Source organism: Triticum aestivum, chromosome 4A (assembly GCF_018294505.1).
Source record: "Triticum aestivum cultivar Chinese Spring chromosome 4A, IWGSC CS RefSeq v2.1, whole genome shotgun sequence".
Classification (NCBI taxonomy): Eukaryota; Viridiplantae; Streptophyta; class Magnoliopsida; order Poales; family Poaceae; genus Triticum; species Triticum aestivum.
The window spans coordinates 311,579,011-311,592,835 of NC_057803.1; the positions used below are offsets into that span (position 1 = coordinate 311,579,011).

At 38.8% G+C, this 13,825-nt stretch overlaps 1 pseudogene; it reads right to left on the minus strand.

The window, feature by feature from the left end:
- Nucleotides 1–2,474: 2,474 nt before the first annotated feature.
- On the minus strand, nt 2,475–12,944 carry LOC123083801 (1,2-dihydroxy-3-keto-5-methylthiopentene dioxygenase 4-like; annotated as a pseudogene).
- Nucleotides 12,945–13,825: the final 881 nt, after the last annotated feature.

A 13,825-nucleotide genomic window follows, 5' to 3' on the forward strand; every position in this document is an offset into this window, starting at 1 on the left:
GTTTTATTCTTTAGTAACGAGAAAAATTGAGTTTTTAATGTACATTGAATTACTCTGTTTTTTTAAATTGAACTTCTTGGTTTGATCTTTAGTATCATGGAAAATCCGAAGTTTTTAAAAAACGGGGAAAATCTTTTTAAAACTTTTTTGTTGTTCCCTTATTTTAATTTGAACTTATTAGTTATTCTTTAGAACGAGAATTTGAGGTTCTTATCAACTTTGAACTTCTCTGTTATTTTAATTTGAACTTCTTAGTTTTATTATTTAGTAACGAGGAAAATCGAGTTTTTTGAACCTCTTTGTTTTAAAATTTGAACTTCTTGGTTTTATTTTTTCATAATGTGAAAAATCTGAATTTTTTATAGACATCGAACTTCACCTTTTTTGAAATTTGAACTTCTTAGTTTTATTGGTTAGTAATGGGATTTTTTTTATTTATTAAAAAAATGATACCGTGTTATTATTTTTAATTTGAACTTCTAGTTTTTATAGAATGGGGAAAATCAGCTTTTTTCATTTTCCTAGCCATGTGGATATTTCGATGGTGTGTTCCCTTTTCTTTTGGGAACTTGTTGCATTGAACATTTTTAGGTTTCATTTTATTACCTTTTCCTCATCTGAACTTTTATGTTGCCACACACCTACACACATGCACTCACATGGTTTTAACACACATCTAACCATCAAGATGTTCTAAAATTTGAACTTCTGAGTTTTATTCATTTAATGACGAGAAAAAACTGATTTTTTATTGGCGTCAAACTTTGCCATTTTTAAAATTTGAACTTCTTAGTTTTTTGTTAGTAAAGGGAAAATTCTATTTTTTTAAATCATCGGACCACTCCATTATTTTAATTTGAACTCCTTGTTTTTTTAAAATAGGGAAAATCATTTATATATTATTTGAACTTCACCATTTTTCGTTGATGAGTTGTTTTAAAAAATGCAAAAAATGGAGTTGTGTTTTTTACTTTTTGAACACGTAAATCCTAGGTTTTAGTAAATTTTGAACTTCTTTGTTATTTCAGTTTGAACTTCATCTTTTTTATTTGAAAAACTATGTTTTCAAATAAGCATCAAAGATAAATTTTAAAATTAAAATTTCCTACTTTTATTTTTCCTAGAAACGGAAATAATTTGATTTTTCCGTATACTTCTTCGTTATTTTATTTGAACTTCTCGATTTTTATTGGTTTAGCTGCAAGGAAAATCTCTGTTTTAAAATTTGAACTTCTTAGGTTTCTTGAACCGAACTTCTCGGGTTTTTTTAAACGGTGAAAATCGAATGATTTGTTATTCTAAATTGAACTTCTAGGCTATTATTAATTTTGAAATGTTAAATTTTGGATTTTTTTTAACTTTCGACTACACCATTATTTTTAATTTGAAATCATTTTTTAATGTGAGAAATCATTCTTTGCTCAAATTCCTTTTTTATAGACATCACCATTTTTTAAATTTGTACATCTTGGTTTTATTCTTTTACTAATGAGAAAAATGTAAATTTTTAATAGACATCTAACTTTACCATTTTTAAATTTGAATTTCTTAAATTTATTGGTTAGTAATGGGGAAACCCCTTTTTTATAAACATTGGACCTCACCACTATTTTAATTTGAACTTCTAGTTTTTTTAGAATGGGAAAACCATTTTTTTAGAAATTCTTTTGAAATGTTCCTCCTTTTCATTTGAACTTCGTGATCAATTTTTTTTTGAACTTCTGGAATTTTAAAATATCAACATCCTCGTGAGTTTTTTTAAAACTCTATTTTTAATGCAATAATATCACACTTATTCATATTCTCCCCAAATGTTTTTGCGAATGACATACTGTTTCAAGTTGATGATATGGTACATATTTGAACTAGGACACCTAGCTAGTTCATGCTTTTCCACTGTTTTTTTATGAAATGCAACAAGTTAAGATTCTTTGAACTCCTCTCTTGGTTATATATGAACAGCACCATATGATTCTGGTGTTCCATTTTATTTTTCAAAGTATAGTATATTTACTTTCATTCTTTTTGCAGTGTTAAACTTCGAAAACGTTAACTGGGTACTGCAAAGACTATGAATTTCACTGCCGAACAACAACTGCGTGCATTTCATCAAAATTTTCTATTTGACTAAAAGTTGCACAAACTCCAGCAACATACTGCATCTATTCCCAGGCTAGTTCTCAGGCATTACATCAAACAAATATAGTGCATGTGAGCAAAAAACTAAAAATAGCGGCGGCGGTACAATCAGCCATATTAGATAAAAAAGCATACACAAGTCGAGTTGTTCTTCCACATCTTGCTCGACTAGATCGGCCAATCATTTTTTTGCCGTTTGCCAGCAGCGGAGACGTCCATGGTGCGCTAGCGAGGCCACCTGCATATTCAAGATTACAACACAGTTTCATCCAAGTGTATGTATATGTCCATGCATGGGTGTTTATAATACATTGTTGAGGAATCACAAACAAACTTCAGTGTGCCGCCAGAGCAAGACCAACATTGTTGTCCGTTAGCCTCTTCACATACTCTTGCCTCACCGGATGGTCCTCCTAAGGCCGGTTGTGTGCTATCCACACTGGTTCTCCGAGGAAGAGCTTCATGAGCTGTGCAAGACAAGGCATCAGAATGTGTTAAGTTTGATAAGGACCCAATTTATATCTGATGCAAGATAGAACTTCTACATATATACACCGTCTCATTTTAATTGCTTATAGATGTTGTTTAACAGCACAGTTCTCTAATTACCGGCTGAAAATGAACCTTGTTTCTGCATCCTACGAGAGCACACTTTCTGCTAAACTTGAGTACACTACCCAGATTGGCCAACTCGTGTCGTACATCTGATCCGTGAATGTGATGCTGCTAGTTCATCATTGTATTGTTTTTCCTTAGTGGTCCTCACCAAGTAGCATTACATGAATAATTAGTTGTCAACCATCTTGTTGATCCGTTTTGCGACTTGCGCTTCTTTTTGATGGTTCTACGGATGTCCTCTAATCTAGTGCCTAACTCATGCTTTCAATTAGCTTGGTTGACAAAACAGATTCATATTTCTATGCAAAATGTGATGCAAAAAATAATCACCGCAACAACTCTTTAGCAGTAAAACACATAAAAGATCCCAGTTAGTACCTTCACATGGTTGGCGGCGTCGAGGGTGAACCGATGATAAATTCCAGCCGGCAACACAATCATATCCCCTTCTTTTATCCAGATCCAAACCCACTTTTCATCCTTGTCACGCACATCAAGGTACCCGCCGCCTTCCAAGCTATCGCGGGTCTCTTCGTCGGCATGCATGTGCTCTGTGAAGAAATTCTTGAGCTTCTCCTCAAAGTTTGCTAACTTTCTAGGGCATATATCGAGATAATCCTTCAGCAAGTGATGCATGTGCACTACTATCATATTACATACACAAGGTGTGCACGGTTAAAGAGAAGCAAAGAGGAACTGAGAGTTGGTGGGAGTCACAAACCATGTAGTTATATCCTCTGTCTTTGCGGATCTTCGCTAGCTATGCTTCGCTTTCGGGCTTCTTTGGGTCCAAATGCCAATATAACACACCAATCTCTAAAAGAAGATAGGGCAAGTGTTGGAAGCTGCTTAGCAGAGTATACCATGTTTACGGAACCGAGCCCAGCTTCTAGACACCATGTTTATGGAAAAGTGGATTCAGATACCGGGCCGTTTTTTATTTTTTTTCAAAATGATAATTTTCAAAGCTAATAGCGAACTTAAAACATTCCCTTGTTCTACTCGTCTTATTAGTCAGGTGTCCACACCCAGCAGTTACTTCTTTGGGTGAGGAACATAAATTGTATAGTTCGAATCGACAGAGGATAATCAAGAATGATGGCAAGTCACCCTCTGTTCAAGCAGTTACATGAGGGCGTCGTCACCTAAAAGTGCTGACTAAGGCCACGACATCCAATGAATAAAAGCTCGTATATATTCAGCCAAAAGAGGCATTTTTTACCCAAACAAATAGGGGACACACCAACAATCCAAGAAACTGAGGATCATCATTCGCACCTTGGAGCTTGGAGAGAGGCAGGAGCTCCCTGTGGTTCTTGAGGTCCTCGTCGTCCTCCCCAACCATCCACACCCAATCCAAGAACCAAGATTAGGCGCAAATCAGATACAGAGAAGATAAAATTCATCTTGATTCCTAAGAGAAATCCAGGGGATTGAATCTTGGCCGTACCTGAAGAGCCATGTTGAGCGGAATGAATGGAACACCGACAAGGCAAGAGGTTGGAGAAGAAGTTCTAGGCAGAAGAGGAAGACATCCATGGTGCGCCAACGAGGCAGGATAATGTCGGGGGATGGGGTGTGGGCACTTGGGCGGTGTGCTTGGGGACCGACGGTCGTGTGCCAGGGGGTGGGGGTGCTGATGGTTGGACCCAGGAGCGGGGGCGGCGCGGCTGCCGGACCTAGGAGTGGGGCAAGTGCACTGCAGCAGCCGGACCCAGGCGTGGGGGTGGCATGGCAGCCGGGGCCAAATCCAGGTGAGGGGTGCTACCTCTTGAGCACTTGCGTTGGTTTTCCCTTGAAGAGGAAAGGGTGATGCAGCAGAGTAGCGTAAGTATTTCCCTCAGTTTTTGAGAACCAAGGTATCAATCCAGTAGGAGCCCACGCACGAGTCCCTCGTACCTACACAAACAAATAAATGCTCGCAACCAACGCGATAAGGGGTTGTCAATCCGTACATGGTCACTTACGAGAGTGAGATCTGATAGATATGATAAGATAATATTTTTGGTATTTTTATGATAAAATGCAAAGTAAAATAAAAGGCAAAGGAAATAACTAAGTATTGGAAGATTAATATGATGGAAGATAGACCCGGGGGCCATAGGTCTCACTAGTGGCTTCTCTCGAGAGCATATGTATTCACAGTGGGTAAACAAATTATTGTTGAGAAATTGACAGAATTGAGCATAGTTATGAGAATATCTAGGTATGATCATGTATATAGGCATCACGTCTGAGACAAGTAGACCGACTCTTGCCTGCATCTACTACTATTACTCCACACATCGACCGCTATCCAGCATGCATCTCGAGTATTAAGTTCAAGAGAATAGAGTAACGCTTTAAGCAGGATGACATGATGTAGAGGGATAAACTCATCCAATATGAAATAAACCCCATCTTGTTATCCTCGATGGCAACAATACAATACGTGCCTTGCTGCCCCTACTGTCACTGGGAAAGGACACCGCAAAATTGAACCCAAAACTAAGCACTTATCCAATTGCAAGAAAGATCATCTAGTAGGCCAAACCAAACTGGTAATTCAAAGAGACTTGCAAAGATAACCAATCATACATAAAAGAATTCAGAGAAGATTCAAATATTGTTCATAGATAAACTTGATCATAAACCCACAATTCATCAGTCTCAACAAACACACCGCAAAAGAAGATTACATTGAATAGATCTCCACAAGAGAGGGGGAAAACTTTGTATTGACATCCAAAAAGAGAGAAGAAGCCATCTAGTTAATAACTATGGACCCGTAGGTCTGAGGTAAACTACTCACACTTCATCGGAAGGGCTATGGTGTTGATGTAGAAGCCCTCCGTGATCGATGCCCCCTCCGGTGGAGATCCGGAACATGCCCCAAGATGGGATCTCGTGGATACAGAAATTCACGGAGGTGGAATTAGGGTTTTGGCTCCGTATCTGGTAGTTTGGGGGTATGTAGGTATATATAGGAGGAAGGAGTACGTCGGTGGAGCAACAGGGGGCCCACGAGGGTGGAGGGTGCGCCCAGGGGTGGTAGCCGCGCCCCCTACCTCGTGGCCTCCTGGTTGATGTCTTGACGTAGGGTCCAAGTCCTCTGGATCATGTTCATTACAAAAATCACGTTCCCAAAGGTTTCATTCCGTTTGGACTCCGTTTGATATTCTTTTTCTGCTAAACCGTAAAATAGGCAAAAAAACAGCAATTCTGGGCTGGGCCTCCGGTTAATAGGTTTGTCCCAAAAATAATATAAAAGTGTATAATAAAGCCCAATAATGTCCAAAACAGAATATAATATAGCATGGAACAATAAAAAATTATAGATACATTGGAGACATATCAAGCATCCCCAAGCTTAATTCCTGCTTGTCCTCGAGTAGGTAATTGAAATAGAATTTTTTATGTGGAATGCTACTTGGCATAATTTCAATGTAATTCTCTTAATTGTGGTATGAATATTCAGATCCGGAAGATTCAATACAAAAGTTTAATATTGACATCGAAATAATAATACTTCAATCGTACTAACTAAGCAATTATTTCTCTTCAAAATAACATGGCCAAAGAAAGTTATCCCTACAAAATCATATAGTCTGGCTATGCTCCATCTTCACCACACAAAGTATTCAAATCATGCACAACCCCGATGACAACCCCGATGAAAAAGTATTTAATCTTCTCAAACCTTTTCAATTTTCACGCAATACATGAGCGTGAGCCATGGACATTGCACTATAGGTGGAATAGAATGGTGGTTGTGGAGGAGACAAAAAGGGAGAAGATAGTCTCACATCAACTAGGCGTATCAACGGGCTATGGAGATGCCCATCAATAGATATCAATGTGAGTGAGTAGGGATTGCCATGCAACGGATGCACTAGAGCTATAAATATATGAAAGCTCAACAAAAAGAAACTGAGTGGGTGTGCATCCAACTTGCTTGCTCACGAAGACCTAGGGCATTTTGAGGAAGCCCATTGTTGGAATATACAAGCCAAGTTCTATAATGAAAAATTCCCACTAGTATATGAAAGTGATAACAAAGGAGACTCTCTATCATGAAGATCATGGTGCTACTTTGAAGCACAAGTGTGGAAAAAGGATAGTAGTATTGCCCTTTTTTTATTTTTTTGGGCCTTCTTTTTTATATCTTTGGCCTTTTTTATTTGGGACAATACTCTATGAATGATGATCATCACACTTCTATTTATTTACAACTCAATGATTAAAACTCGATACTAGAACAAAGTATGACTCTATATGAATGCCTCCGGCGGTGTACCGGAATAGCAATGATGCATGAGTGACTTATATGAAAGAATTATGAACGGTGGCTTTGCCACTACTAAAATGTCAACTACATGATCATGCAAAGAAATATGACAATGATGGAGCGTGTCAGGATAAACGGAACGGTGGAAAGTTGCATGGCAATATATCTCGGAATGGCTATGGAAATGCCATGATAGGTAGGTATGGTGGCTTTTTTGAGGAAGGTATATGGTGGGTATATGATACCGGTGAAAGGTGTGCGGTATTAGAGAGGCTAGCAATGGTCGAAGGGTGAGAGTGCCTATAATCCATGGACTCAACATTAGTCATAAAGAACTCACATACTTATTGCAAAAATCTATTAGTTATGGAAGCAAAGTACTACGCGCATGCTCCTAGGGGGATAGATTGGTAGGAAAAGACCATCGCTCGTCCCCGACCGCCACTCATAAGGAGGACAATCAATAAATACATCATGCTCCGACTTCTTAACATAACGGTTCATCATACATGCATGCTACGGCAATCACTAACTTCAACACAAGCATTTCTCAAATTCACAACTACTCAACTAGCACGACTCTAATATCACCATATCCATATCTGAAAACAATTATCAAGTTTCAAACTTCTCATAGTATTCAACACACTCATAAGAAAATTTTATTTATTAATCTTGAATGCCTCAAATAATTAAAGCAAATTACCATGCTGTTTTGTAGGACTCTCAAAAATAATCTAAGTGAAGCATGAGAGAACAATGGTTACTATAAAACAAATCTGCCACCGTGCTCTAAAAGATATTAGTGAAACACTAGAGCAAAAACTATATAACTCAAAAGATATAAGTGAAGCACATAGAGTATTCTAATAATTTCCAACTCATGTGTGTCTCTCACAAAAAGGTGTGTGCAGCAAGGATGATTGTGGAAAACTAAAAAAAATAAAGACTCAAATAATACAAGACGCTCCAAGCAAAACACATATCATGTGGTAAATAAAAATATAGCTCCAAGTAAAGTTACCGATAGAAGTAGACGAAAGAGGGGATGCCTTCGGGGTCATCCCCAAGCTTTGGCTTTTAGGTGTCCTTAGATTATATTGGGGGTTCCATGGGAATCGCCAATCTTAGGCTCTTGTCACTCCTCGTTCCATAATCCATCAAATCTTTACCCAAAACTTGAAAACTTCACAACACAAAACTTAAAGTAGAAAATCTCGTGAGCTCCGTTAGCCAAAGAAAAAAAATACCACTTCAAGGTACTGTAATGAACTCATTCTTTATTTATATTAGTGTTAAACCTACTGTATTCCAACTTTTCTATGGTTTATAAACTATTTTACTAGCCATAGATTCATCAAAATAAGCAAACAACACATGAAAAACAGAATCTGTCAAGAACAGAACAGTCTGTAGTAATCTGTAGCTAACGCAAGATCTGGAACCCCAAAAATTCTAAAATAAATTGCTGGACATGGGGAATTTATCTATTAATCATCTGAAAAAATAATTAACTAAATAGAACTTTCTAAATAAAAATGGCAGCAGTTCTCGTGAGTGCTAATTTTTTTGTTTTTTACAGCAAGATTAACAAGACTTTCCCCAAGTCTTCCCAACGGTTCTACTTGGCACAAACACTAATTAAACACAAAAAACAACCAAAACAGAGGCTAGATAAATTATTTATTACTAAACATGAGAAAAATCAAGGAATAAAAATAAAATTGGGTTGCCTCCCAACAAGTGCTATCGTTTAACGCCCCTAGCTAGGCATAAAAAGCAAGGATAAATCTAGGTGTTGCCATCTTTGGTAGGCAATTCATAAGTGGCTCTCATAATAGATTCATAAGGTAATTTAATTTTCTTTCTAGGGAAGTGTTCCATGCCTTTCCTTAATGGAAATTGGAATCTAATATTCATTTCCTTCATATCAATAATTGCACCAATCGTTCTAAGGAAAGGTCTACCAAGAATAATAGGACATGAAGGATTGCAATCTATGTCAAGAACAATAAAATCTATGGGAACATAATTCCTATTTGCAACAATAAGAACATCATTAATTCTTCCCATAGGTTTCTTAATAGTGGAATCCGTTAGGTGCAAGTTTAAAGAGCAATAATCAAAATCACGTAAACCTAACAAATCACACAAAGTCTTTGGAATCGTGGAAACACTAGCACCCAAATCACACAAAGCATAGAATTCATGATCTTTAATTTTAATTTTAATATTAGGTTCCCACTCATCATAAAGTTTTCTAGGGATAGAAACTTCCAACTCAAGTTTTTCTTCATAAGATTGCATCAAAGCATCAACGATATGTTTAGTAAAAGCTTTATTTTGACTATAAGCATGAGGAGAATTTAGCACGGATTGCAACAAGGAAATACAATCTATCAAAGAGCAATTGTCATAATTAAATTCCTTGAAATCCAAAATAGTGGGTTCATCAATATTTAAAGTTTTGACTTCTTTAATCCCACTTTTAACAATTTTAGCATCAAGATCTAAAGACTCCGAATTTTTGGAACGCCGTCTAGGTAAAGGTGGATCATATTCAGTCCCATTATTATCAAGATTCATATTGCAAAACAAATATTTAATAGGGGACACATTAATAACTTTTAGATCTTCATCTTATTATCATGGAAACTAGAAGAACACGCTTTTATAAAACAATATTTCTTAGCATGCATCCTAGCGGTTCTTTCTTTGCACTCATCAATGGAAATTCTCATGGCTTAGAGAGACTCATTGATATCATGCTTAGGTGGAATAGATCTAAGTTTCAAAGAATCAACATCAAGAGAAATTCTATCAACGTTCCTAGCCAACTCATCAATCTTAAGCAATTTTTCTTTAATAAAGCATTGAAATTCTTTTGCGAAGTAATAAATTCTTTAATATTAGATTCAAAATAAGAGGGCATACTATTATAATTTCCATAAGAATTGTTGTAGGAATTACCATAATTATTAGAGGAATTACTAGGATACGGCCTAGGGTTAAAGTTTCCTCTATATGCGTTGTTACCAAAATTGTTCCTACCAACAAAATTCACATCCATAGATTCGTTATTATTCTCAATCAAAGTAGACAAAGGAATATCATTAGGATTAGAGGAAACACTTTTATTAGCAAATAATTTCATAAGTTCATCCATCTTTCCACTCAAAACATTAATTTCTTCTATCGCATGCACTTTCTTATTAGTAGATCTTTTAGTGTGCCATTGAGAATAATTAACCATAATATTATCTAGTAGTTTAGTAGCTTCTCCTAAAGTGATTTCCATAAAAGTGCCTCCCGCGGCCAAATCTAAAAGATTTCTAGAAGCAAAATTCAATCCGGCATAAATTTTTTGTATAATCATCCACAAATTCAAACCATGCGTAGGGCAATTACGTATCATTAATTTCATCCTATCCCAAGCTTGTGCAACATGTTCATGATCAAGTTGCTTAAAATTCATAATATCATTTCTAAGAGAGATGATCTTAGCGGGAGGAAAATACTTAGAGATAAAAGAATCTTTGTACTTATTCCACGAATCAATACTATTTTTAGGCAAAGACGAAAACCAAGCTTTAGCACGATCTCTAAGCGAAAAAGGAAATAGCTTCAATTTAACAATATCATTATCCACATATTTATTCTTTTGCATATCACACAAATCAACGCAGCTATTTAGATGGGTAGCGGCATCTTCACTAGGAAGACCGGAAAACGGATCTTTCATGACAAGATTCAACAAGTCAGCATTAATTTCACAAGATTCAGCATCGGTAAGACGAGCAATAGGAGCGCTAATAAAATCATTGCTGTTGGTGTTGGTAAAGTCACACAATTTAGTGTTATCTCGAGCCATCGTGACAAGCAAGCAATCCAACACACAAGCAAACAAGGAACGGGCAAAAAGAGGCAAATAGAGAAAGAGAGGGAGGATAGAGAGAGAGAGGGCAAATAAAATGGCAAGGGTGAAGTGGGGGAGAGGCAAACGAGAGGCAAATGGCAAATAATGTAATGCGGGAGATAAGAGTTGTGATGGGTTCTTGGTATGTTGACTTTTGCATAGACCTCCCCGGCAATGGCGCCAGAAATCCTTCTTGCTACCTCTTGAGCACTTGCGTTGGTTTTCCCTTGAAGAGGAAAGGGTGATGCAGCAGAGTAGCGTAAGTATTTCCCTCAGTTTTTGAGAACCAAGGTATCAATCCAGTAGGAGGTCACGCACGAGTCCCTCGTACCTACACAAACAAATAAATCCTCGCAACCAACATGATAAGGGGTTGTCAATCCCTACATGCTCAATTACGAGAGTGAGATCTGATAGATATGATAAGATAATATTTTTGGTATTTTTATGATAAAATGCAAAGTAACATAAAAGGCAAAGGAAATAACTAAGTATTAGAAGATTAATATGATGGAAGATAGACCCGGGGGCCATAGGATTCACTAGTGGCTTCTCTCGAGAGCATAAGTATTCACGGCGGGTAAACAAATTACTGTTGAGAAATTGATAGAATTGAGCATAGTTATGACAATATATAGGTATGATCATGTATATAGGCATCACGTCCGAGAAAAGTAGACCGACTCCTGCCTGCATGTACTACTATTACTCCACATATCGACCACTATCCAACATGCATCTAGAGTATTAAGTTCAAGAGAACAGAGTAACACTTTAAGCAAGATGACATGATGTAGAGGGATAAACTCATGCAATATGAAATAAACCCCATCTTGTTATCCTCGATGGCAATAATACAATACGTGCCTTGCTGCCCCTACTGTCACTGGGAAAGGACACCGCAAGATTGAACCCAAAGCTAAGCATTTCTCCCATTGCAAGAAAGATCAATCTAGTAGGCCAAACCAAACTGATAATTCGAAGAGACTTGCAAATATAACCAATCATACATAAAAGAATTCAGAGAAGATTCAAATATTGTTCATAGATAAACTTGATCATAAACCCACAATTCATCGGTCTCAACAAACACACGGCAGAAGAAGATTACATCGAATAGATCTCCACAAGAGAGGGGGAGAACTTTGTGTTGAGATCCAAAAAGAGAGAAGAAGCCATCTAGCTAATAACTATGGACCCGTAGGTCTGAGGTAAACTACTCACACTTCATCAGAAGGGCTATGGTGTTGATGTAGAAGCCCTCCGTGATCGATGCCCCCTCTGGCGGATCTCCGGAACAGGCCCCAAGATGGGATCTCGTGGATACAGAAAGTCACGGCGGTGGAATTAGGGTTTTGGCTCCGTATCTGGTAGTTTGGGAGTACGTAGGTATATATAGGAGGAAGGAGTACGTCGATGGAGCAACAGGGGGACCATGAGGGTGGAGGGCGCGCCCAGGGGGTAGGTGTGCCCCCTACCTCGTGGCCTCCTGGTTGATGTCTTGATGTAGGGTCCAAGTCCTCTGGATCATGTTCGTTCTGAAAATCACGTTCCCGAAGGTTTCATTCTGTTTGGACACCGTTTGATATTCTTTTTCTGTGAAACCCTAAAATAGGCAAAAAAACAGCAATTCCGGGCTGGGCCTCCGGTTAATAGGTTAGTCCCAAAAATAATATAAAAGTGTATAATAAAGCCCAATAATGTCCAAACCAGAATATAATATAGCATGGAACAATCAAAAATTATACATACGTTAGAGACGTATCAAGGGGGCTGTGCGGGGCCGGAGCCAGGCGGGGGGCAGCTCCAGCATGGATATAAGGCCGCCGACGGCAGTCGCTACGGAGGGTGGAGCTGGGGAAGGTCGCGGTGGCCCCTCCGGGAAGGTCACGGTGCGGCCCCGAGAAGGCTGCAGCCCCTATCTGTGGCCAAGGGTGGCACTGCTCGTCGGGTCCGATGGGCGGCGGGGATCAGGCAGTGGAGGGCGGAGCAGCTGGGCGCCATGGGGCAGGGCGGCAGCGCGCTGGGAGGAATGGAGGCGGTGCGATGGGCGGGGCGGCGGCTCGCTGGGAGGCCGGGAGCTGCGCTGTGGGGCGGGGTGGCCGTGGTGGCGCGCTTCGGGAGGGCGGCCGCGGTGGTGGCGCGATTCTGGAGGGCGGTGATGGTGGTGGCCTAATTCAAGGAAGGTAGCCACCGATCGAGGGAGTGGGGGGTTAGGGATGGGATCGAGGGGGTCGGGGTTAGGAACGGATCATGGGAGTTCGGCTAGTTCCGGAACATCTCATCGGGCCCATATAGGGCGAGCCGTGATCCAAATAGTTATTCTAGTTATGGGATTAGAATAGTCTCTCTCTCTCTCTCTCTCTCTCTCTCTCTCTCTCTCTATATATATATATATATATATATATATATACATAAACACTATTCTGATCACAACCTGACCTGCCCCGCTAGTAGTACCTTGAACTTCCCTGTGAACTCGGTTGAACTTCCGCCTACATTGCCCAAACGGGGCTTGCGATATACCGTTGGAAAACTATGGACACCAATATTATGACCCAACTTAAATTTTTGGCAAACTATAAGCGGTTTAAGAGCAGTTTTGAAAACCGTTTTTTCTTCGCACAAAAAACATGAATCGTAATTTCGATCGCATTTCTAAACCGTTTATCGGAATGAGGCATATAATATGGCGTTGGAAAGCTGCTGCAAAACCGCTCCTTCCACATGTTGAAAGTTTTTCTAATTCCCTATGGTTAAAGAGTAATTTGAAAAAACATAAAATTTCGTAAACCGAACAGCTGAGTTCGTTTTTACGATCTCATTTCTAAACGGCTAATCCAATGGAGGCATATGATATGGCGTTGGAAAGCTTATGAAAATGC